This window comes from Amblyomma maculatum, unplaced genomic scaffold (genome assembly GCF_055883805.1).
Source record: "Amblyomma maculatum isolate TAMU_Amacu unplaced genomic scaffold, ASM5588380v1 scaffold_15, whole genome shotgun sequence".
NCBI lineage: Eukaryota > Metazoa > Arthropoda > Arachnida > Ixodida > Ixodidae > Amblyomma > Amblyomma maculatum.
Window position 1 is genome coordinate 5,086,520 of NW_028146740.1, and position 24,343 is coordinate 5,110,862.

The 24,343-nt window shown below is 46.6% G+C and overlaps 1 protein-coding gene across 2 annotated transcripts in view; it reads left to right on the forward strand.

Annotated features, from left to right (window-relative positions):
* LOC146171969 (heat shock protein beta-1) overlaps positions 1 to 24,343 on the forward strand; it is a 62,224-nt gene that overhangs the window by 28,603 nt on the left and 9,278 nt on the right. The gene's annotated exons all lie outside the window — the stretch shown is intronic.

Here is a 24,343-nt window from a genome sequence, read left to right on the forward strand (position 1 = left end):
CCGACCCTTGGCGGTTACAGCCCTCCCACCTGTATCCATCGACTTGAGGGGAAGTCTACTTCCCGCAGATGCGTTTCTGCCACTGCGAAAACGTCAATCTGGTGTTATGCAAGTTCCGTGCTCAGCTCTGCTCATTTTTGCGCCCTCCGACCTCCTTGCATATTCAGGAAGGCGATAGATAGATTCGTTGGCCTTCGTTGTTTGCGGTGTTTACCTCTTCGTGTGCGGGTTCCCACTCTTGAACTACGCTGTCCCTGGAGTTGACGCTTACCCACGCCTGGTTTTGGGGAGTCATTATCTTCCAGCCCATCTGAGTCCCCGGGCCTCCGGCAGTGAGTCAGTAATCCACCCCTGCCTGAAGCAGCAGTTTCGCCAGCGCCCTCACCATTTTCTGAGTGCGCTGATCGTCCGGTCGCCCCCCCCCCCCCCCCCTCTCGTGGTGGGGCCCCCTGGGGCTGCCTTTCGGTTTCGCTGCCCCTGCACCTTGCTGGGAACGGGCTTCTCGCTGGTTGCCGGTCCCCGACGGACGCCCTAAAAAAGCGCACGCTCGTCTGCCCAGCTTTCTTCCTAACTGCCCTGCAGGCTCTCTCGCATACAGCCGTCTGCCGGCTCCTGTCTGTGTCTCTTCTCCCCTGTGACGAATGAACTCTACTCGTGGTCCCAGTTCTTGGCATGCACCCTCAATCAGTCCATTCGCCGTCCTGCATTTCTCTCGTACCTGTGTTTCCATTTCCCCGCCCTCTGGAAGCGCACAGATGGCATAGAAAAGACCGGGGAATTGTTCCTGCCCCTGCATCACCCATTTCTTCAGGGAGCCCACCATCTCCTCGCGCCTTGTTCCCTCCTCTACGTCCTCCAGCCCGGCATGTATAATCACCAGACATTGGTCATCCCGACGTGCCTGCAGCTTCTCGTGTACCCGCTCCATAGTGTCCGCCAGTGTCGCTCTTGCCTTTGTGAAGAAACACTCGACTGTCCCTGTCCACAACGGTCAGGGCGCCCGTCTTTAGTCTAAACGCATTTTCGTCCCCGGCCACCAAAACCTTTCGGGGCTGTATGGCCCGTTTCTCGTTGGACGCTCCTAGCTTCTGCGGACTCTCCTGCTGCTCACTGCGCTTCCCGCTTTCCAGTGTTCCCGTTTCCCTCTCGCGCACCCGCTAAAGACCAGGGTTGCTAGATGAGCTAGCGACGCCTATTTGGTCCGCAACTGAACCGGCGCGGCCGGGCTCTCCGCATGACGGAGAGCGTTGGCGCTCGTACATTGCAGCGGTCTGATTGTTTCTTCGCTGCTATCTGCATGAAATATTTGCGCAAAATTAAGTGATGCATTCTTACAGCTCATTTCGGTAGAAAAGCCGTCGGCATAGTAGAAGTAGTAGCAGTAGTTGTAGTAGTCTGAACCACGTGCTGGAAATAATCGGGGGCCGCGTAAAAAATCGCATCGTGGTAATTTGTGGTTCTAGTGATTGATGATTGATTGATGTATGATAGGCAATGATGAGTTAATAAATTGTAATTATTGAATTAAAAAGAAAAATGAAACGGGGTTCAAAGGTGTCATAATGCTCATAATGTAAAGCCAATGCTTTAGGTGAATTATGAAAATTTAGGGTGTGAAATTGATCAATTACTCAATTGCAATAATTCAAAGAAAATGAAAAATGGGAAAAAGGGGGTTCAAAGGTCATAATGCTCAGAATGTAAAGCTAATGCTTGATGATGCTAATTAAGAAAATTTAGAGCATGTAATTAATGAATAAATAATTGAATTAACAAAAAATGAGGCACCAAAAAAGGTTTCAAAGGCGTGAAAAAGCTCATAATAAAGAACCAATGCTTGATGAGGCTAATGAAGAAAGTTTAGACTTTGTAATTGAACAGTTAAGTAATTGAACTAATTGGAAAAATGAAAACTTGGAAAGGGGGTTCAAAGGTGTGGAAGTGCTCCGAAAGAAAATCCAATGTCTGGTGAGGCTAATATACGAAAAATAATTTAACTAATTTGATACTTTTCAATTAAAGATTGAAATATTCTCAAAATAAAAATTAGTAAATGGGTTTAAAAGGTGTCAAAATGCACAGAATGAAAATCGTATGCTTGTTGATGCTGATTAATAAATGTATAGTGTGTAACTGATCAATTAATTGAAATACTTTGAAAAATAAAAAAATTTGAAAAAAGGTTCTGAAGAGTCAAATTGCTCAGAATGGAGAAACAATGTTTGCTGATGCTAAGTATCGAGTAGAAAAGATAAAAACGAAAAATGCACTCAATGATTTTTATTAGTTACAGTTCACTGTTTGGGAGGTTATAGACAAAGGCCACCAATGAGCATAGTGCAATCATACTTGATATATCTCGTGATATTACTCAGTGTAGCCAAAAGTACTAATGTTAATCACAATTAACTAATTAATGGCTAATAACTAAGACCAGAAATTAGTGTACTGGAATATACCACGTAAAAGCTATCCTGTGATATATGACTTGATGTAACTTAAAGTTGAAGCATTAATCACAGCTAGTTAACAGTTCTTAATTAAATCCGGTAATTAGTGTTCTGCAAACATACTTGCTATAAGCTGTCCAATGATATATAACTTAATGCTATAGCTGGAAGTTCAAAATATAAAAGAAAGTTAATTAATGGCAATTAACAAAGACCGGCAATTAGTGCATTGTGAACGTGCCACATATAAGCTATCCTGTGATATGACTTGACATTGTAGGCTTAGTTCAAGTGTTAATCATTTTTTTAATGGCAATTAACAAAGACCGGTAATTAGTGTATTGCAATTGTGATGGCTATAATGCATTCTGTGATATATGACTTGACGTAGCCTAAATTTCAAGTGTTAATCACAATTATCTAATTAACAGTCATTAACTATTATCTAAGTCATTAACTAGTTAGCAGCTCTTAACTAAACCGGCAATTAGTGCAGTGCAAACATGCTCTGCATAAGCTATCCAATGATGTATGACTTGATGCTGTAATCTAAAGTTAAATATTTAATCACAGTTCATTGAATAACGGTAATTAACAGAGACCGACAATTAGTGTATTGCAATCGTGATGGATATAAGCTATCCTGTGATATACAACTTGACGTATCCTAAATTTCAGGTGATAATCACAATGTTCTAACTAATGGTGATTAACTAACATTAACTAAACTAAAGTTCAAATGTTAATCACCATTAACTAGTTAATGATCCTTAATTAAACTGGTAATTAGTGTAGTGCAAACGTGCTTTGTATAAGCTATCTAATGATATATGACTTGATATGCTATAGTAAGAAGTTCAATTTTTAATCACAGTTAATTAATGAGTGGCAACTAATTAACAAGTTTTCAAATAGTCAAGCGCAATTATAGTCAACGCAAGGTATCCAATGATATATTACTTGATATTGCAGCGCGAAGTTCATTTTTATTCCTAATTAACTTATTAACTATTGTACCTACAATAATGTTATTGCTGTTATACGCAATCCTTCGTTTACCCATACGCCGAGATATTTATATTTTGCTACTCTGGGTATTTCATGGCCTTGTATTTTAAGACCCTGATCAGTTGAGTTGAAAATCATCAGACCCGACTTAACTGCGCTAAAACTGAAGCCTAGAGCGTCCCCTTCGTCTCCCCAATACTTAACTAGAGTTTGCAATTCTTCCAGACTCTCAGCTAGCAGCATAATGTCGTCTGCATACATCAAACCGGGGAGGCGCTGCTCTACCGCCTTTCCACCTAATCTATATGACAGGTTAAAACCTAGTTTACTTTCCTGTATCTTCTGTTCCAGGTTTTTCATATAAAGTATGAATAGCTGCAGTGATAGAGGACTACCTTGTCTTAATCCTTTGCATGCCTTGACAGCTTCCGTACTTCTTATCCCTTCCCATGTAATTTCTACTTTGTTATCCCGGTATATTTCCTGTAGGAACTCTGTTATCTCATAACCGATACCTTTTTTTAATATTGTTACGTTAGGCGATGCATGTGCTGATATGCGTATAAGAAGGAAAAAGAAGAATCTGAGTAGTTTCGGGCGAAGACGACGATGTTCGAGCAGTGTCGTCTGGTGCCTGCAGGAAAGGCCTGTTGTGTGAAAGCCTTGTCTCCCATCTCCGCTCTCTGAAACCTCAAGCTGAACTACCCCGTAACATCTTGGTGGAGGCGCTTTCGATCCCCTTGCCACAGCTCCTCATATTTCCGCGCTAGAAACCTGGATTTGCGCAGTGGACGCCATCTCCCCGAGCTCACTCCACCGACTGCCAAAGCAAGCATGGCATCCCAGGATACATCACCAGCTACGTAAACTCCACCTGCCCCCATGGTCTTAACCAAAATCCGCCATCCGCCCATTTTTAACGGCGAAGACAAGACGGATGTTGGAGATTGGCTCGATGAATACGAAAGGTTCAGCAAGAACAACCGGTTGGATGCTAGCATAATGCTTGCCAACATCATCTTCTACCTAGCGGGAACGGCGAAGACCTGGTTTACCAACCACGAACAGGAGATGCCTACTTAGGACACTTCAGGACTTGTTTGGCAAGCCGATTGGGCGAGCTCTAGCAGCCAAAAAAGACCTAGCTACTCGTGCTCAATCGTCAACCGAATCATACCTCGCCTATATACAGGACGTCCTCGTCCTGTGTCGAAAGGTGAATGCCTCCATGACTGAAGATGATAAATTGGGCCTATACTTAAGGGTATCGCTGATGACGCATTCAACATACTTCTCTGCAAAGACTGCTCTACGGTGGACTCAGTCCTGCAAGTTTGTCGCCGCTTCGAACAGGCGAAGCAGCGCCGCATCGTCCATCGGTTTGAGCGCCTTCCCAACACGGCGACTACATCCTCGTGTGACGATCTGCCCACTTTGCAGCAGCCTTCAAGTCAGAACAACCTCACTACTATCGTCCGCAGGGAAATCGAGGCCTTGACGCCTGTTACACTTACATCACCTCCTCTAGAGCCAACAAGACAAGAAGACAAGGATAAAATGAGGGATACACATACGAGCGCTTACTCATAACTGATGTTTTATTAGAAATGCTAACAGAATATATAGGGTACAAAAAATTATTAAAGACATGAAATAAAGGAGGTGAATTGACAAAAATTGACAAAAATGTGGAAAAAAGCAAGTCTGCAAAGATACACTAAACACGTGAAAAAACTACTTGACCACTGATTCAAGGTATGTAATCTCTACTTTTGTTAAGTTAATGGATGCTTCGCTAACACACTTATCCCCTCCTTTCGTGATATGATATGCCTCTATAATTTCTCTTGGACATTGATTGCGCGATGTGCCAAGGACGATAGTTTTGATAGAAAAACAGCGCAACAGACGTGGACGGAGGTGAAGAACTAACAGGACGGGCCTGTTTGTTCTTCACCTCCATCCACGTCTGTTGCGCTGTTTTTCTATCATGTCACCATACCAACTTGCCCAGATGTCTCTTCTATTACGATAGTTTTATCGATAGCTATGATACAGGCTGTCGTCCGTCAAGAATTCGCAAATGTGGGCCTCGTCTCCAATCATACCATGCCACCCCCTGCACCACAGCCAATACCAGTGGTTGCTGCTGCTGCCACAAGACCGCCCTACACACCACGCTACCCTACCCGCAATCCTGCGGAGTGGCGCACATCTGACGATAGGCCTATTTGCTTTGTCTGCTGTCGGGCTGGCCATACGTCCCGCTATTGCCGCAGCCGCCCGGCTCCCCCCTCTCGCCCCTATTACAGCCCTGTTCGCCATGACTACTATGCACCACGGCGAGTTTGTCACCCCAGCACAGCTTCGTACGAGAACATTGAGCAAGCCCGTCGTCCCAGCCGTTCGCCATCGCCACCGTTCCCGATAACCTACTCCTCTCCGCATCTTGTCCCCAACGTACCAAGGTCCTTACTCGGGAAACTATGCAACGCAGCGCCCGGACGTGACACTGCGTTACCAACCCGGACAGCCAAATGTGTTTTGACCATCGCACCACGCCGCAACCTGATCAATGTCCTCGTAGATATTGTCCCTGTGCCCGCTTTCATTGACACTGGAGCCCATATTTCAGTCCTTAGTTTTTCGTTCCGCCAGCGCCTCAAAAAAGTTATTACGCCCGCTAACACCTCTACAGTTCGTGTTGCTAATGGCAACACTGCTACCATCATCGGAATGTGCACTGCGCGCGTTAGCATCGCCGGCCGCCACGTCCCTGTGCTCTTCGCCGTCCTTGCTATTACCTTCAAGACATCATTTTAGGCCTAGACTTTTTAACAGCCCATTCCGCTCTCGTTGACTGTTCCTCCGGACTTCTACGCCTAGCCCTGCCCCATTGTGTTCACGACCCTAGTGCTGACCATTCCCAGCCTCGTCTTCGCTCCAGTACATTTACTCGCCTACCTCCCGAGGCGGCAATATACGTGCCCATGTCACCCTTTCCTTTCCTTTCCTTCCTGACGGTGACTGTGTTGTCAACCCCATCACCGACGTCACTCTACAGCGCAACATCGTCCTACCTCATGACATTGTACACGTTGCGAATAACCTTACCTACATTCCCTTACTCAACTTCAGCATGTCTTCGCAAGTTCTCCCGGTGGGCATTTTTCTTGCCGAGCTATCACCTTTGTCCAGCTTTACTATATCTGCAGTGCTGTCGGACTGTCACGCCGAAGTACCTGCCCAACCTGTCCCGTCACATAGTCCGGAGGACCGCATCTCAGCCATGGTTGTCTCTGACCTGCGCCCCGAATATGCTAGTGCCCTTGCCGGCCTTTTGCGGTCAGTGACATTTTTGATTTCGGTCACTGATCCCTGGGCCAAACGTCTGTCGTTACACATCGCATCGATACTGGAGATGCCCGCTCTATTCATCGACGGCCTTACAGAGTTGCTCTTTCTGAACGCCCGATCATTCAGGAAGAAGTGGAGAAAGTGTTGGCCAGCAACATTATTGAGCCGTCGAGCAGCCCCTAGGAGTCTCCGGTGGTACTCGTCAAAAAGAAGGATAACAGCTGGAGGTTTTGCGTAGATTATCGACACCTAAACAAGATAACAAAGAAAGACGTATACCCTCTTCCAAGGATCGATGACGCCCTCGACTGCTGCATGGTGCCAAATACTTCTCCTCCATCGATCTCCGTTCTGGATATTGGCAGATCTCTGTTGACGAAAGAGATCGTGAAAAGACTGCTTTTGTCACCCTGGATGGCTTCTACCAACTCAAGGTGATGCCTTTCGGCTTATGTAATGCTCCTGCGACCTTCGAGCGCATGATGGACTCCTTACTACGCGGCTTCAAATGGACCACATGTCTGTGCTACCTCGATGATATCATATTTTCATCAACCTTTGAGGGCTACCGCCATCGTGTTTCGGCTATTCTTGGCGTCCTCCAAAGAGCTGGCCTTCAGTTGAACTCCAAGAAGTGTAGCTTTGGTTGCCGGGAACTCAAGGTCCTAGGACATTTGGTCAACACCCATGGCATCGAGCCGGACGGTGACATAATTAGCGCTGTAAGTGGTTTTCCTACACCGAAATCTCGCAGCAACATGCGTAGCTTTCTCGGACTTTGCTCGTATTTGCGGCGATTTGTACCAAACTTCGCGGAAATCGCCTGTCCACTTATGCAGCTTCTGAAAAAAGAGGTCTCCTTTTCCTGAGGCCATGAACAATCGGTCGCCTTCGCCGCTCTTATTGGCCACCTCACCGGCCCGCCAGTGTTGGCTCACTTAAATTTGTCAGCGCCCACAGAAGTATGCACCGACGCAAGTGATCATGGAATTGGGGCCGTTCTGGCACAACGTCAGCTCGGTCCCTCTCGCGTCATCACCTATGCCAGCTGACTCCTCTCTGCGGCCGAACAGAATTATTCCATAACCGAACGTGAGTGCTTGGGCCATTATGAAGTTCCGCTCTTACTTGTATGGCCGGCGATTCACGGTAGTCACTGATCACCACGCATTGTATTGGCTTTCTACACTCAAAGACCCTACTGGCCGCCTTGGATATTGGGCCTTGCGCCTTCAGGAGTACAAATTTTCAGTGGTCTATAAGTCTGGCCAGTTGCATCGAGATGCGGATTGCCTGTCCCGTCATCCAGTCGACCCGCCAAGCCAACCTGAATGTGACGACGCTTGCGTGCTATTTCTGACTTTTCCAGCATTCGCCGTGAGCAATGCCAGGACCCTCAGCTTCGCGAAATTATCAATTGCCTCAGCGCCGATCACCATGACCCTTCTCTTCGTTTGTTCTCTACGACTGCACCTTATACCAGCACAATATGCGACCTGATGGCCCCGACCTTCTACTAGTAGTCCCTCAGCACCTATGCACAGCCGTCCTTGAACAGCTTCACAACATTCCCACAGCGGGTCATCTAGGCGTCTCGCACATACGACAGTGTGCGCCGTCGATTTATTTGGCCAGGCCTATACCGCGCAGTCCGCCACTACGTGGCTGCCTGTGACCGCTGTCAACGCCGTGAAAAGCCATCAGTTTTACCAGCTGGACTTTGCAGCCAATCAACATCCCCATAGACCCATTTTCTCGAGTGGGTCTAGATCTTTTGGGCCTTTTCCACTGTCCGCATCGGGGAACAAATGGATTGCGGTGGCCACTGATTACACCACACGCTACGCGGTCACACGAGCAATACCAACCAGTTGTGCAACTGATGTCGCTGCTTTCCTCCTCAACGACGTTATACTTGTCCATGGAGCTCCCTGCCAACTGCTCACCGACCGTGGCCATTGCTTTCTTGGCCATATAGTCAGTCGACGAGATCCTATGGTTGTGCAACGTTCGTCATTGTTTCACAACTGCCTACCATGCACAGACGAACGGGCTTACCGAACGCCTTAAAGGGCAACTCCGGGGGTTTTCTGACATTCGAATATTCTAATAAAAATTTTACTGTACATTCTCCTCTCCGTCCTGACGCATTCTACAAAATTTGGGCGCCGTACGATAATCCGTTCGCGCGCAACACGACTTTAAAATATGCTGTTTTCATGGCTTAAATTGAGACTGTTTCTGCCGGCAACACTGAGTTTCTGACGTCACAAACAGTATACCGGCGTTACTGTCCACTTCCCGCATGATTATGAAATTGTGAGGCTTATATTGAACTACCTCAGACATTTTATGCAATGCTTCATGATTTCCATGCTTTATTTTCACCATCCAACGCACGTACGAGTGTTTCTCTAATACTGAGTGTGACGTCACGATTTCGTCACCTGGGACGTCATTTCTGGCCGTGAAAGCAATTTCGGTTTCGATTTGCTGTTTTTCTTTTTAAAAACAGTTCTAATTGGAATTTAGAAAAACGGTTTTTTGTGTTCGAGTCAGGACGTACCGAGGATTTTAATTCAACCAAAAACACAGAATGATGGAAAAACCACCGGAGTTGACCTTTAAAGGTCCCCAGAAAGGGGTCACCAAGAAGGGTAAACAACGCCATAACACTGATAGTTATTGAACCACCCATCATTCTCCCGCAAAAATTTTCGATCTAGCTTCTGCAACACCAGAGATATAAGCGATTAAAAATGACCCTTCCAATTTTCCCTCTCAACTCGTACGCCGAAGGGAGCCATAAAAAAACAAAGAATACAAGCAAGTTCAAAGCTCCGCCCAGACATACGTCACTTCGACGAACTTCCGGTTGCCGCGCGCTCGCTCGCTGGCGTACTCCGCCAACCCGTCCTCGCTTGCACATGCCTGAGGAGTTCGCCAGTTCGCGCAGCGACGGTTAGTGTAACCGTGAACCCGTGGCTATCCTATGTTACACGGCGGACCAAACCATTGTTGCACCACTAACCGCGGTTACCGCAAACCGAGCTTGACGACCTCGGTTTGCGTCGTTAACCGAAGTTATGACGGCGTCTGTTGACGGAAGCTACTTGTCGGCGCCCGAGTGCGCGAAACGTACGAGCGGGTCTGCTTCACAAAGTTATTCATTTGCCCACTGTATCACGTTTAAAGATCAATGTATAGATTATGGTGCCGCCCGACGTCTTCGATTACGGCCGACAGCGCAGCGACTGCGTACTGAAGCCTTGTCGTGCCTACAGTATCGTTTGAACGGCTTGTTGCTGAGCAGAACGCCAAAAAATACGCGGCCTTAGCTATGAAAGTACACGAGTTTGCAACGCTTGCAGCACGGGATGCCGCGAGCAGGCTGAGGTACATTACACAATTACCGCGGGGGTGGAACGTGCGAGCGCGGCGAACGCCGGCGCCGTGCGTGGCCGTCCCTAGTCGTCGCTTTGAAGCCGCGGTGGTCGACGCTTTGGAACATGATCAACGCTGTCGTAAATCGTCTACTTATGAAACTGCCTTATAGTGATTCCTATCCTGCCATAGTAAAATAATTATAGGATTAACTCCGCTGACGCATTAATCGCAGAGCTAGTACGAGCAGATCGGATCAGCCGAAATGCACCAGCGGCAGCTGGCTTGAGCAGAAACTAGCTTGTATCACGGCTATCGCTCTTACCAGCAATTTGCTGCTGGTCAGCGATCCTCACGAGGGCTTCATACTTGATATTCGGCTCAGTATTCCAGACGCCAACAAAGTTTAGCACGCTTTATTTCGGACATCGGTGCTAACGATCCGCTGTGTCGTTCGCGAACGGCATGCGGGAGGAGGGGCCACAGCGGCGGTGTTTACGGCGGTCGAGGAGGTGCTGCCATCGTGCGGTGCTTGACCGTGCTATTGACGCCTCGTCGGACGACACTCCGATACTCCTGAAACCACGTTATATAAATAAGATATTTGTAAATGCAGCTTCGTTCTGCCGATCCCTGCGTCGCTTCGGTTGTTGCACTTAATGGGCAATGGCCACCTAACCGATAAGGGCGGCGAGCTGTAACAGCCTGCACAGAGTTCGAGCAGCGTACAAGCAGACGACTTTCGCAGCTACCGGAAGTGTGTTCGTGACGTAATGGTTGCAGTGACCGCAGCGAATGGCAGCTTCTAGTAATTGCCAGTCAACCGACCCGTGACGTCACGGGATTAGGAAATAGTTCCATGCGACACCGCCAAGCGACATTTCCTCTGCCCGCGAATTTCAAAAAACGCTGTTTTTAAAAATTAATAATAAATCGCTGGCTTTGTTCCAAGGAGTTATACTTTGCGTTAATGCTCAAAAGGATGTGTTCTACACACTGAATACGTTTATCAGTGGTTTCTTGGGGGCCGTTTCCGTGGACCTTTAACTGGACATTGACATGCTTTTAATGTACGTTTCTGATGACCACCGCGACTGGGATATAACACTGCCGTTTGTGACATTTGCATACAATTCGTCGCGTCACGAAACTAATGGGCTATTCCCCCTTCTATCTTCTATACGGCCGTGAACCTCTGCTTCCTTTTGACAGCCTGCTTCCTTCTGTTGTCACTGCCAGCTCATATGCTCGTGACGCCATAGCATGAGCTGATGCTGCCCGCGTTGTTGCTCGCAACCGACTCGCAGCCTCCCAGCACTCCCAGAAACGTCGCTTTGATTTCTGTCATCGCAACACCCAGTATTCTTGCGGGTCTCTCGTGCTGCTTTGGACCCCGGCTCGCCGTGTCGGCCTCTTGAAAAAACTTTTGTCCCGTTATACAGGACCTTACCGTATATTACGACAAGTGATACTAGTGGCATACGAAATTGCTCCCTTGCATCCCGCACACCATACCTCGATACCACGCACCGAGACGGTCCATGTCGCACGCCTAAAGCCGTACTACACGGACCCTGGTTTGGACGCTAGTACGCACCGGGACGGTGCCTTTCAGCCGGCGGGGTAGTGTTACGTTAGGCAATGCATGCGCTGATATGCGCATAAGAAGGAAAAAGAAGAATCTGAGTAGTTTTGGGCGAAGACGACGACGTTCGAGCAGTGTCGGCTGGTGCCTGCAGGAAAGGCCTGTTGTGTGAAAGCCTTGTCTCTCGTCTCCGCTCTCTGAAACCTCAAGCTGAGCTACCCCCATAACAATATGTTCCATAGGAGTTCCCTGTTTACGTTGTCGTGCGCCCCGTTTATGTCCAGGAAGGCCAAATACAGAGGTCTATTTTCCACTCTAGATATTTCGATGCATGGGTAAGCATGAACAGGCTATCATCTAAGCGCCTACCATTTCTAAAGCCGTTCTGAAGTTCTCTGAGTATCTTGTTACTTTCTACCCATGCTTGCACATTTAATTTCGCCGCCTGCATGGCCAACCTGTACATAACAGATGTTATGGTAATCGGCCTGTAGGATTTTTTGTGCATCCTTTCTCCTTTCCCTATATAAATCAAATTCATTTTACTCTGCTGCCAGCTGTCCAGAATTTGCTTATTCGTTATAACTGTTTCCAAAGCTTTAACAACGTTTCCTTAGTTCTTGGACCAAGTTCATTAATCAGCTTGATCAGAATTCCATCTATTCCGGTAGATGTCTTTGTAGGAATATTTTTTTCTGCCTTTTTCCAGTTTAGATTGGTCAGTTCTAAGCTGCCAATTCTATTCTGATATCTTCTGTACTTCCTGATTTGCAGAGATTATCCTATCCTCACTCTTAAATGACTCTGCTATAACTGATGTAATGTAGTTCACTACGTTGTCTCCCTTTAAACAATTTTTCTCGTTATCTTGAATCCGGTCCTGCTTTCTTTGATTTTCTTTACCTAGCCAGCTTATATGGTTCCAGAATTTTCTTGTTCCACCTCTTGAGGCATCTTGTATGTCAGCCATCCAGTGATCGGTGGACTGCTTTATTTTACTTTGGACGAGGGCATGTATGAAGTTCCCTTTTTTCATTACGATCATGATGGAAAATAGCGCGAAAGTACACGAAGGACGAAAGGAAGTAAGACACAGACAAGCGCTAACTCGCTACTGCAGGGTTTATTGCTGAAGCACGCAATAAATACAGGTCGCATGGAAAAAAATAACAGAAAAAACAAACGGGGAGAGAAGAGAGAGAGAGAAGCAGCCTCCTAAATGGGAAGCTAGGTCATAACATAGACAGTGACACACAGTAACACGTGCCACTCAGTGCTGCAAGGGGGGGGGGGGGGGGGGAAGATACAACTAAGTATAGGTAAGTAAAGTCAGTGTAAAGTAGAGTCTAAGAAATCAAATTCGCAATCTACCAAGTTAACCGACGGTTCGCTGACACACGAATTTTGACAATTTTTTAATATAGTAAGCCTCCATAATTTCACGAACCAGCTTGTCATGATGTCTAAAAAGAACGGTGGCCATAGAAAAAGCGGTGTGCACTTTTGTTTCCCCTTATGGTTCTCTTTAATGCTACAAGCGCGGCAATGCTCCGGAAGATTCCCGGACTGTTCTTTTAAGGAGTTGTGGTGTTCCCCTAGCCTAACGTTGAGACACCGCCCCGTTTGTCCTATATAAACGCCTCCGCAAGACAAAGGCAGCTTATACACCACGCCGATCCCACAGGGTACAAACGGCGAGCGGTGTTTAATGGAGCAACCACGTCTTTTTCTTGTCGCCGCCAGTTTCCTGCCGATTTCGAATATGAGAGCACAAACTGTTCAATTTTGTCGGTCCAGAAAAAACCACGGAAACACCATAGCAGCTTCCCACCTTCTTTAGTCCGTGTGCCATCCTATGGACATACGGCATGACGCCAACCTTTTGACGTTCCCGTGTAACAAGTTTTGACTTATGGCCTGCCTTAATCCAATGCACCAGTTTTCCAAAAGTCATCTTAATAACATACATGGGATAGCCAGATTCCTTCAACCTGCTGACCTGTGCAAAGACGCTCTTTTGTAAGGAATGAATACAGGATTTTGTGATTGCTGCTTTGAGACAAGACGTCGCGATACCATTCTTAATAATTTTTGAATGTCCAGAGGCAAAACTAAGAAGTGCTTTGGCAGATCGGGGGCTGTAAGCCCAACAAACGTGATCCCGGCATACGGACAAGGATAGATCGAGGAACCGTAGTGCCAAATCTTTAGGCTGCTCAATGGTGAACTTCAGGCTTGAGCTGCAATCTATAAAAACCTTCAAAATGTCAGGAATGCTATGATTTAGATCAGACTGAACAGTACATACACGGATTGTAACGGGAAGCTAATGCTAGACTTCTGTGAGCGACACGATCTAGTTATAGTACATAGAGAAACAAAACGCGATGGCCAAATACGTGGGAATTCAGCAACAGGCAGATGACCATTGACTACTGTCTAATGTCGCAGGGAATTTATAGCAAGGTCACAAAAATGGAAATAGACGAAGAAGGGGAGTGTAGTCTGGGAAGTGATCATAAACGTTTTAGTCTGCAGATGCAAATATTATAAACCAATCCAACTGAATTACGAAGAATGTTCCTGTCCGTACGGGGGCAACGCGCGAACCAATACAAACACCAGTGCGTTGAATGTAGCAGCTTCCTTCCCTACCGATAACTGTAGATGATAGATAAAAGGACAGAATTTCCATGAATGAGTCTACAGACACACCGCAACTGTTCACAAAGGCAAGTTCATCGATATGTCTGCTGCAGATGTAGTAGCGCTTGTCCCGTGTCCCGCCTTTTCTCTCGTGTGCGTGTGTTTTTTTGCGCTAAGGATGCCGTCTGAATCCCAGCCTTCGATGGGGCTTTTCTCTATTGCTTCCTTTATGTCTGGTGCTATCTGTGCTATTTGATCGTTGTTTAATTTTGCGTTTACTTTTTGTCTAAGTTCCATTTCTCTTTTCATCAAGGGCCCCATCTGCAGACTAAAACGTTTATGATCACTTCCCAGACTACACTCCCCTTCTTCGTCTATTTCCATTTTTGTGACCTTGCTATAAATTCCCTGCGACATTAGACAGTAGTCAATGGTCATCTGCCTGTTGCTGAATTCCCACGTGATTTGGCCATCGCGTTTTGTTTCTCTATGTACTATAACTAGATCGTGTCGCTCACAGAAGTCTAGCATTAGCTTCCCGTTACAATCCGTGTATGTATTCAGATCGTCAATGTGGCCGTTCATGTCCCCCAGGAGAATAATATCGGCCCCATCCCCAAACTGGCTTATATCGGCACTGAGACATTCAGCAAGATCCTTGTTTTCTTGCCTGCATTGGTGTCCTGTTCCTAAATAAACTACCCCTAGCCATACCCTTATGCCGGCCATTGTTCCTGATACCCAGATATGTTCTGTACAAGATGATTTTATTCTTTGCCAATTTTTTCCCTGGTGTATCAACATACCTACCTCTCCACCCTTTTTTTCCGTTCTCGTTCTGTTGCACCCTTCCCAGACGTAGCCTTTTATAAACGGCGGATTTTCTAGATCCCTGAGATGAGTCTCGCATACAGCATACACACCTATTTTGTCATCCTTCAACTACTGTTCTATCTTTAGCCATTTCGCTCTTTTTCTACCTCCTTGCATGTTTATGTAGCTGATCCTAGTGCTAAATTTCTTTTTTGTACTTTTCTTTCTCGACCTCCTCCTTGCCATCACTTTTTCTGCTTCACTTCTAACTTTCCTCTGTGCACGGAGTCCTCGCGGACCCCCTAAAAGCGCTACAGCCTTGCCTGCCAGGTGCCAGCCGATCTCTGCTCCCACCCTTCTGTTAAAATGAATTCCATCTCGCTGAAAAGCCCTACCAAAACCTGCTTTATGTACCTCCCTGTTTACCTCAACCACTTCGAAACGCTTCTCCAGGCTTAACTTTCTTATGTCCTGATTAACTGCCACCACGTCCTTTTCCAGCTTTCCGTTCGATCCTAGCACCTCCGGTACTGTGCATACAACTATCTGCACTTGCTGTGTTATCTCTCTGATATTGTCAACTCCCTTAGCTAAACTTTCCACCACTCCTGCAGCTTCACCATTTAGGATATCATTTAGCCCCGCGGCTACTATCACCATACTGCGCTCTGCGGAAGTTTTCAACAGTCTGTCTTTACTCTCTTTCATCACTGCCCTCATTGTCCTCCCTGGGAAGGATGCAGCTAACACTCGCTTATCACCCTTTACACATTCCAAGATATCTTGCTTGCACCTGCTCAATTTTAAGTCTCCGGCATGCGACTCCAGCGCGTGGCTACGCGCCTCCTGCGCCGCGCCTCCCCTGGCGGCAAGCCGTCAAGGCTACTGGGCAGACCACGGCCGGTCTCGAGGGAGAGCATGCCATCGCGCGCTCTTGGCAAGCCCCATGGCTCACACCATGGCCTCAGAGATCACCCCCCTCCCCCTGCGCACGCGTTTTTCCCCCTGCAGAATTCCGGAATACATGCAGCGTTTTTCCCGCGTCAAGCCGACGTTTTACGCCCAACTGCGCTCACTCGACATCCGGCGTCGGAAAAACGCACGCCACCGCTGATATGGCCCTGCCAGATATTTGACGTGCAGGCGGCGCGACGTCCTCTCAAACCGGAAGCTACTGCGGACGCGAACCAATAGGAGCACGGAAAGCTGGCATTTCCGGTTTGAGCGGTTGCTGTCAACATGGCCGCTATGGCCGACGAGGTGTGCAGCAGTTTGGCCACAGAAATGTGATTATCATAAAAATAAACGCTTAATCAAGCACGGAATGTCGCTTTTTTGTGAGTATACGACCTACTCTCGGATCGTAATGTACTTCTTTGTTCAAGTTGAAATTAAAAAATTTTCTTCCTAATTTGGGATTTCTTTATTTATTTTTTGTGTCGCAGAATTCGTAAGTGTTTTTGTACATTTTCTGTATTCTATTTTTGTATCTATATCTGTCGGCAATGCGCTCTTTACTGTTTATTTCGTTATTTATTTTCAGTGTTGCTTGATGCATTTTCTTACAATAATATTATTCTTTATGTTGTCTATCGAAATCTATTACCATGGGAGGTCCCACCTGCGGTCTTGTGCCATGGGACCTCTCGCTGTATATTTTTCTGCATTGTTTTTTTTTTTATTCGAAAATAAACTTTCAACTTCAACTTCAACCGCGAACTGACTATCGTTCTTTGTCCCTAGGGAGGGGCAAGTATCTCAAGTGCTTCTGCACGAGAAAACCACATTGAGGCGCCATTGTGGCGCCTCAAACTAATCAATAAGCGCAAGGTGGCCGATATAAGGAACTATAACATGGAGAAAATTGAGTATGCTGTAAAGAATGGGGGAGCCTTAAAGCGGTAAAGAAGAAATTGGGCATAGGCAAAAACCAGATGTATGCGCTAAGGGACAAGGCGGGCAATGTCATCATGAATATGGACAAGATAGTCAAAGTAGCCGAGGAGTTCTATACAGATCTCTGCAATACCCAAAGTAGTCAGGACCGTAATGAGATTGGCGGTAGGGAAAAACAGTCAGACGTTCCACCAGTAATGAAGGACGAGGTCAAGAAAGCATTAGCAACTATGAAAAGGGCGAAATCAGCTGGAGATGATCAGATAACTACAGATTTGTGCAAGGACGGGGGGGGGGATATCTTGCTAGAAAAACTGGCCACCCTGTATACGCAGTGCCTGGTGTCATCGACGGTACCGGAACCATGGAAGAATGCAAACATTATCCTCATTCATGAGAATGGGGACTCTAAGGACCTTAAAAATTACAGACCAATCAGCTTACTGTCTGTTACGTATATGGTATGTACTAAGGTAATCGCTAATAGAATCGGGACAACTTTAGAGTGCTATCATGCAAAAGATCAAGCAGGTTTTCGGAAACAGTACTTTACTATCGATCATATCCATACCATCAACCAGGTGATAGAAAAATGCTTAGAATATAACCAGCCCTTATACGTAGCATTCATTGATTACGAAAAAGCATTTGACTCAGTAGAAACCTCGGCGGTGATGCAGGCATTGCGAAATCGGGGGGTAAAGGAGCCGTACATGAAAGTCCTGGAAGATATATATACTGGCTGCACAGCAACCATAGTTCTGCATAAAGAAAGTAACAAAATTCCCATAAAGAAAGGTGTTAGGCAAGGAGACGCGATCTCCTCAGTGCTATTCACTGCTTGCTTAGAGGAAGTATTCAGACTTGGAATGGGAGCAGTGAGGGATAAGGCTAGATGGAGAATACCTCAGTAATCTGCGATGTGCTGATGACATTGCTTTGCTAAGTAACTTGGGGGATGAGCTGCAAATAATGATTGATGACCTAGACAGGAAAAGTAGAAAGATGGGCTTAAAAATCAATATGCAGAAGATTAAGGTAATGTTCAACAGCCTCTGGAAGGAACAGCAGTTTACGTTGGGTAGCGAAGCACTGGAAGTGGTAGGCGAATATGTCTACTTAGGACAGGTAGTAACCGCAGATCCGGACCATGAAAAAGAAATAACAAGAAAAATAAGATTGGGATGGAGCGCATTTGGCAAGCACTCGCAGATTATGACTAGCAGCTTACTGGTATTGCTCAAGAGGAAAGTATACAACAGCTTCATCTTACCTGAACTCGTCTATGGGGCTGAAACGTGGAGGCTAACCAAGAGGGTTCTACTTAAGTTGAGGACAACACAGAGGGATGTGGAACGAAAAATGGTAGGGTAACATTAAGAGATAGGAAGCATGCTAATTGGGTCAGAGAAATAACTCAAGTTACTGACATTCTAGTGGAAATCAAGAAGAAGAAATGGGCATGGGCAGGACATGTAGTGCGAAGAGAGGATAACCGATGGTTGCTTAGGGTAACAAATTGGATTCCAAGGGGAGAAAAGCGTAGCAGGGGGCGGCAGAAGGTTAGGTGGGCGGATGAGGTCAAGAAGTTCGCAGGGGTCAAGTGGATGCAGCTAGCACACAGAACCGGGTTAATTGGAGAAATATGGGAGAGGCCTTCGCCCTGCAGTGGGTATAGTCAGGCTGCTGCTGATGATTATGATGTGGTGGTGGGAGCGTGTAGCTGAAGTGCTTCTGCACGAGAGAACCACGTTGAGGCGCCATTTGTGGGGCTTTACGAGGGGGCGGCATTCCACCCCGCTCACACTCCGCAGTTGCAGCGTTCTCGCTAGCGACCCGCGGAAGGAAACAAAGGGGACAAGGACGGGGAAGACACATCGTCATTACTCGCATGCTATGTTTTGAACTTGCAAATAATACAGAGCGTGCCGTGTAGCTATACATCAACAAGGCTTTCCTTGGAAGGGCAAGGCTACGTAAGAAGGACTGACTGACCGGCTGGGGAAGGGGGGTGCGACTTCGGCGGCGGACATTTGCACGCGCCGTGAGCATGGCGGCCGGGATGTCCCGTGCGTGCCGCATTCTTCAGACAAAGCCATACTACGGCAGGCGGCGAGAGCGTCTGGTATTTCAGTCACTTCGCCGTTGCGAACCAGAAGACGGGTGGTCGTGCACGACTGGTCCTCCGGTGTGCGCCGCATACTTCGTGCCCGCTATCCCCCAGCGTTTGCCGGGAGAGGCGGCGGGAGACCGTTGTCGTTGCCGGCTGGATCCATATTCTCTCTCTCTTCTCGCTGGAACCCGAGTAGACGTCTTGGTGGCTCACCCATTGCTGGGCTGCCACGAAGTTTGTTGGAGTGGTGGTGATCGATCGCGGCGAAAGGGGAGGCAACTGGTTTTCTACAAGATTCTTCACTGCTTTTGGCACTTCAGCAAGGGCATCTTCCCCCCCCCCCCCCCCCCCCTTGTTTTAAGCCACTGCACGTTAACCTGGTTGCGGCATTGGTTAATTTTGCCCGGCTGCCGATGTTTGACTATCAGGTTTGAACAGAATATCGCACACTATCTGATGTTTCTCCGGCGTGTGCAACATTGCAGGCGTGTTGACGTCGACGAACCACTGTCGGCAGAGTTCAGTGCCGTTTTTCATGCTTCGGCGCCATAGCCCATAAATGCATGCTGTTTAGAACGATGATGACCTCGACGTTTTGTTTTTCGGAGCCGTAGGTCCATTTTTCCAGAGAGCCAAACTTTGCTCTTGTACAGTCCCTCATGCGTAAGAACGCACACCGAAAGAATGCTTGGAATGCCGTTGTCCAAGTATTCCTGCTTCTGGCACTTCACAGTTCGCAGTCTTTGGATGAAACTGCAAAAAATATTTGTTGTTGAGGGTCTGTAAGAAGGTGGCCAGGTTTTGTTCTTTCGTGAATGGTTTCAGATGTGTGTACAGGTATTGTCATCCGGAGTAGTATTGCAGCTCATGTCGATGTAGTTATGCTGGATTGATGGTGTCAGTTACTATTAATTAGTTAAATGGGATTAAATATTTATCATTGCACTACAGCATCATCATATATTGTAGATAGCTTCTGTCAAGTATGATAGTTTTTGACAAAGTTTAATAACTGCTAATACGTCATCATCAGCAGCAGCTGCCAGACTGTACCCACTGCAGGGCGAAGGCCTCTCCCATTTTCCATTTAACCGGGTCCTGTGCTAGCTGCATCCATTTGACCTCTGCGAATTTCTTTGTCATCCACCCACCTAATTTTTGCTGCCCCTGCTACGCTTATCTTCCCTTGGAATCCAATTTGTTACTCTTAAAGACTGTCGGTTGTCCTCTCTTCACTCTACATGTCCTGCCCACGCCCATTTCTTAAAGGGCAACTCCGGAGGTTTTTTGACATTCGAATATTCTAGTAAAAATTTACTGTTGGTTCTCCTCTCCATCCTGACGCATTCTACAAAATTTGGGCGCCGTGCGATAATCCGTTCACGTGCAACAAGACTTTAAAATATGCTGTTTCATGGCTTAAGTTGAGGCTATTTCTGCGGGCAACACTGAGTTTCTGACGTCACAAACAGTATACTGGCGTTACTGTTCGCTTCCCGCGTGGTTATGAAATTGTGAGGCTTATATTAAACGACCTCAGACATTTTATGCAGTGCGTCATGGTTTCCATACTTTATTTTCACCATCCAACACACGTAGGAGTGTTTTTCTAATATTGAGTGTGACGTCACCATTTCGTCAACGGGGACATCGTTTCTGGCCATGAAAGCAGTTTCGGTTTCGATTTGCTGTTTTGTCTTTTTAAAAATACTTCTAATTGGGATTTTGAAAAACGTTTTTGTGTTGGAGTCAGGACGTGCCGAGGAATGTAATTCATGCAAAAACAAAAATTGATGAAAAAAACCACCGGAGTTGCCCTTTAATTTCAACTAGAATGTCAGTAACGACCTATTTCTGTGACCCACTGTGCGCACTTCCCATCTCTTAACCTTACTACCATTTTTCGTTCCGTAGCCATTTTTCATTCCATAGCCCTCTGCGTTGTCCTCAACCTAAGTAGAACCCTTTTCGTTAATCTCCATGTTTCTGCCTTATAGGCGAGTTATTTCTGGTTATTTCTCTTTAGCGGTCACTACCTGTCCTAAGTAGACATATTTGCCTACCATTTCCAATGCTTCGCTCCCTATTTTAAACTGCTGTTCTTTTCCCAGGCTGTTTAGCATTACTTTAGTCTTCTGCATATTAATCTTTAGGCCTACCTTTATGCTTCTGCTGTCTAGATCATTTATCATTAGTAGCAGTTGGTCCCCTGAGTTACTTAACCAGGCAATGTCGTCAGCGAATCGCAGATTACGGAGGTATTCTCTGTCGACCCTGATGCCTAACTGCTCCCATTCTATGCCTTTGAATACTCTCTAAGCAAGCTGTAAATAGCACTGGGGAGATCGTGTCTCCTTGCTTAATATCTTTCTTAATTGGAGTTTTATCACTTTATGCAGAACTATGGATGCCGTGCAGTCCCTATAGATATCTTTCAGTACTTTAACATATGGCTCACCTGCACCCTGATTTCGCAATTCCTGCATGACCGCTGAGGTTTCGACAGAGTCAAAGCTTTCTCCTAGTCAATGAATGCTATGTATAAGGGGTCGTTATATTCCGAGCACTTTTCTGTTACCTAGTTGATAGTGTGGATGTGATCGACGGTAGATAACCCTTTCCAAAATCCTGCTTGATCCTTTGGTTGATCGAAGTCTATGGTTGTTCTGATCCTATTAGCGATTATCTTAGTAAGTACCTTGTACGTAACTGTTAATTGGTAATCTCAAATTAAAAAGTGAACTTTACACTACAGCATCAAGTCTTGCATCGTTAAATTGCTTACATTGAGTACATCACATTAGACTGATTGTAGGTCTTATTTCTACAGGATTCTACTCGGGGGTATTTGCTGTCAATGAACGGCATGGCTTTTCAGGCATGCCTTCAATTGCGGCTCCTAACTTGTTTGGAAACTGCATGCTGAATTTGTTTCTGGAGAGCCGTAATCAATGCACCAGTGTGGACAAAAGTAAAGGGAGCATGCTATTTCCTTACAAAAATTTTCATGCTTTGCATAATTGAAACTGGCAGCAAACCGGTAGTAGACGCCAGTGCCTTCTCACTTGGACAAATATTGTTTCCTTATCTCCGGTGCAGAAGGCGTGATTGCAATTTGAACGGAAAAGCGTGCTTCATTTACCTATGTCTGCACATGTACAGGAGTTGCAGCAGCAGCGCTGTTTTCACCGCTTTGCCCTGAGCCCTACAGACGCAAAGGACGAGCGTAGCAGATTTCACACCAAACTTGAATAAACGCAAGCACTCACGCCTTTTTTAAAGCCATGTTCTACGTAAACTCTACATCACCAGCAGCGATTGCTGCCAGATGTGAAAGCATTTCCAGCCATTTTTCACAGCTGCCTTTTTCATCCAGCTCGCAACACATGTTTTACTAGGCTGTAAACATCGCAGTTGCTTATGAAGCTTGTTTAGAAGACTCGTCATCAAAAAAATGAGTGTTGCAGCACACAGTTTTAGGGCCAAATTTTGTTCTTTTGAATGGAGGAATTCTCAAAGAGACCTTGTTGGAGGAAACGCTGAAAGGCGTTGATGAATCGGTCCTCAAGTGGAGGAGCGGCTGCATTCTCCATTCTACACATCAGAGGTAGAGAGTCGAATTCAGGCGCATTTGTGGATCCATTCACTAGGAACACAGCGTACCGGCCGATGTGATGGGGCCAAAATATATATATTTAGGATGGGGGTTTATTAGAGGTACTGGGACTCGATCTAGAAGCACGGCAGGAACGGTCCGCGTACAAGCAGGTCCAGCGCACACACCGATAGCGACGTTACTGGAGGCAGTGCATGGAATCTTCTTCTTCACCTTTGGATGTACATCTTCATCTTTACAAGGGCCCCCGGGGAGAAGAGGAACCACCCTGGCGACTTACGGCATTGGCATAATGGCAGGGTCGTAGTATTGCTTGCTTAAGGCGCTGGATGTGGACAGTTTCGCGGCTGTGTCGGCGGAAATCAGGTGAGGGTGTCAGGTGTTCCACAATGTAATTGACAGGAGAGATGTGCTCCAGGGCACGATAGGGACCATGATACATGGAAATAAATTTAGAGGATAGTCTGGGTGTACCTGAAGGAATCCAGAGCCATACAGGACTGCCAGAAGAGAATTGCGGGGCCGTCTGATGGTTGTCGTGGCATGAATTTTGATAGGACTGGGTTTCAGTTGTGAGAGACCGGGCAATTTGGCGACACTCCTCTGTGTGTCAGGCAGCTTCAGAAGCAGGGGTGTACTCAGATGTGTCTGGTTGATATGGAAGAATGGTATCTAGTGGAGCAGAAGGGTGATGGCCATGAAGAAGACAGAATGGAGAGAAACCGGTAGTTGACTAAGTAGCAGCATTGTATGTGTATGTCACATATGGAAAGAGGAGATCCCAGTCAGAGTGGTTGGAGGAAGACTTACTTAGAAAGCATGCCACTAAAGGTACGGTTAAAGCGTTCGGTGAGTCCATTAGTCTGCATATGATAGGCGGTAGATGTTCGATGAATTATGTGGCACTTGTTCAATAGAGCTTTAGCAACGTCAGATAAAGACACATCCTGTGTCACTGAGTAGTTCATGAGGTGCGCCATGGCGAAAGACGAATCGCTGTAAAATGAATGAAGCTACATCGGATGCTGTGGAAGATGGAAGGGCAGTGGTTTCAGCATATCTAGTCAGGTGGCCAACCGCAACAATGGCTCAACGGTTTCCAGCGGCAGTGTACGGGAGCGGGCCCTATAAATCGATACCGATTCAGTCAAATGGGCGTGATGGGCAAGGTAATGGCTGCAACTCACCAGCAGAACTATCAAGAAGGGGCTTGTGACGTTGACCGGCGAGGTATGAGCGAACATATTTAAGGACGAAGTTGTACATGCCCCTCCAGTAGTATAGTAAGCATAGCTGATGGTATGTCTTGAACACTCCCGCATGGCCACATTGTGGGTCAGCGTGCAAGCAGTTGCAGATTTGCGAGCGTAGGCGGTGGGGAATGACTAGCAACCATTTGCGACCATCAGCATTGTAGTGGTGGCGATAAAGAAGGCTGTCATCAATGGCAAAGTGTGATGCTTTTCAGCGAAGCG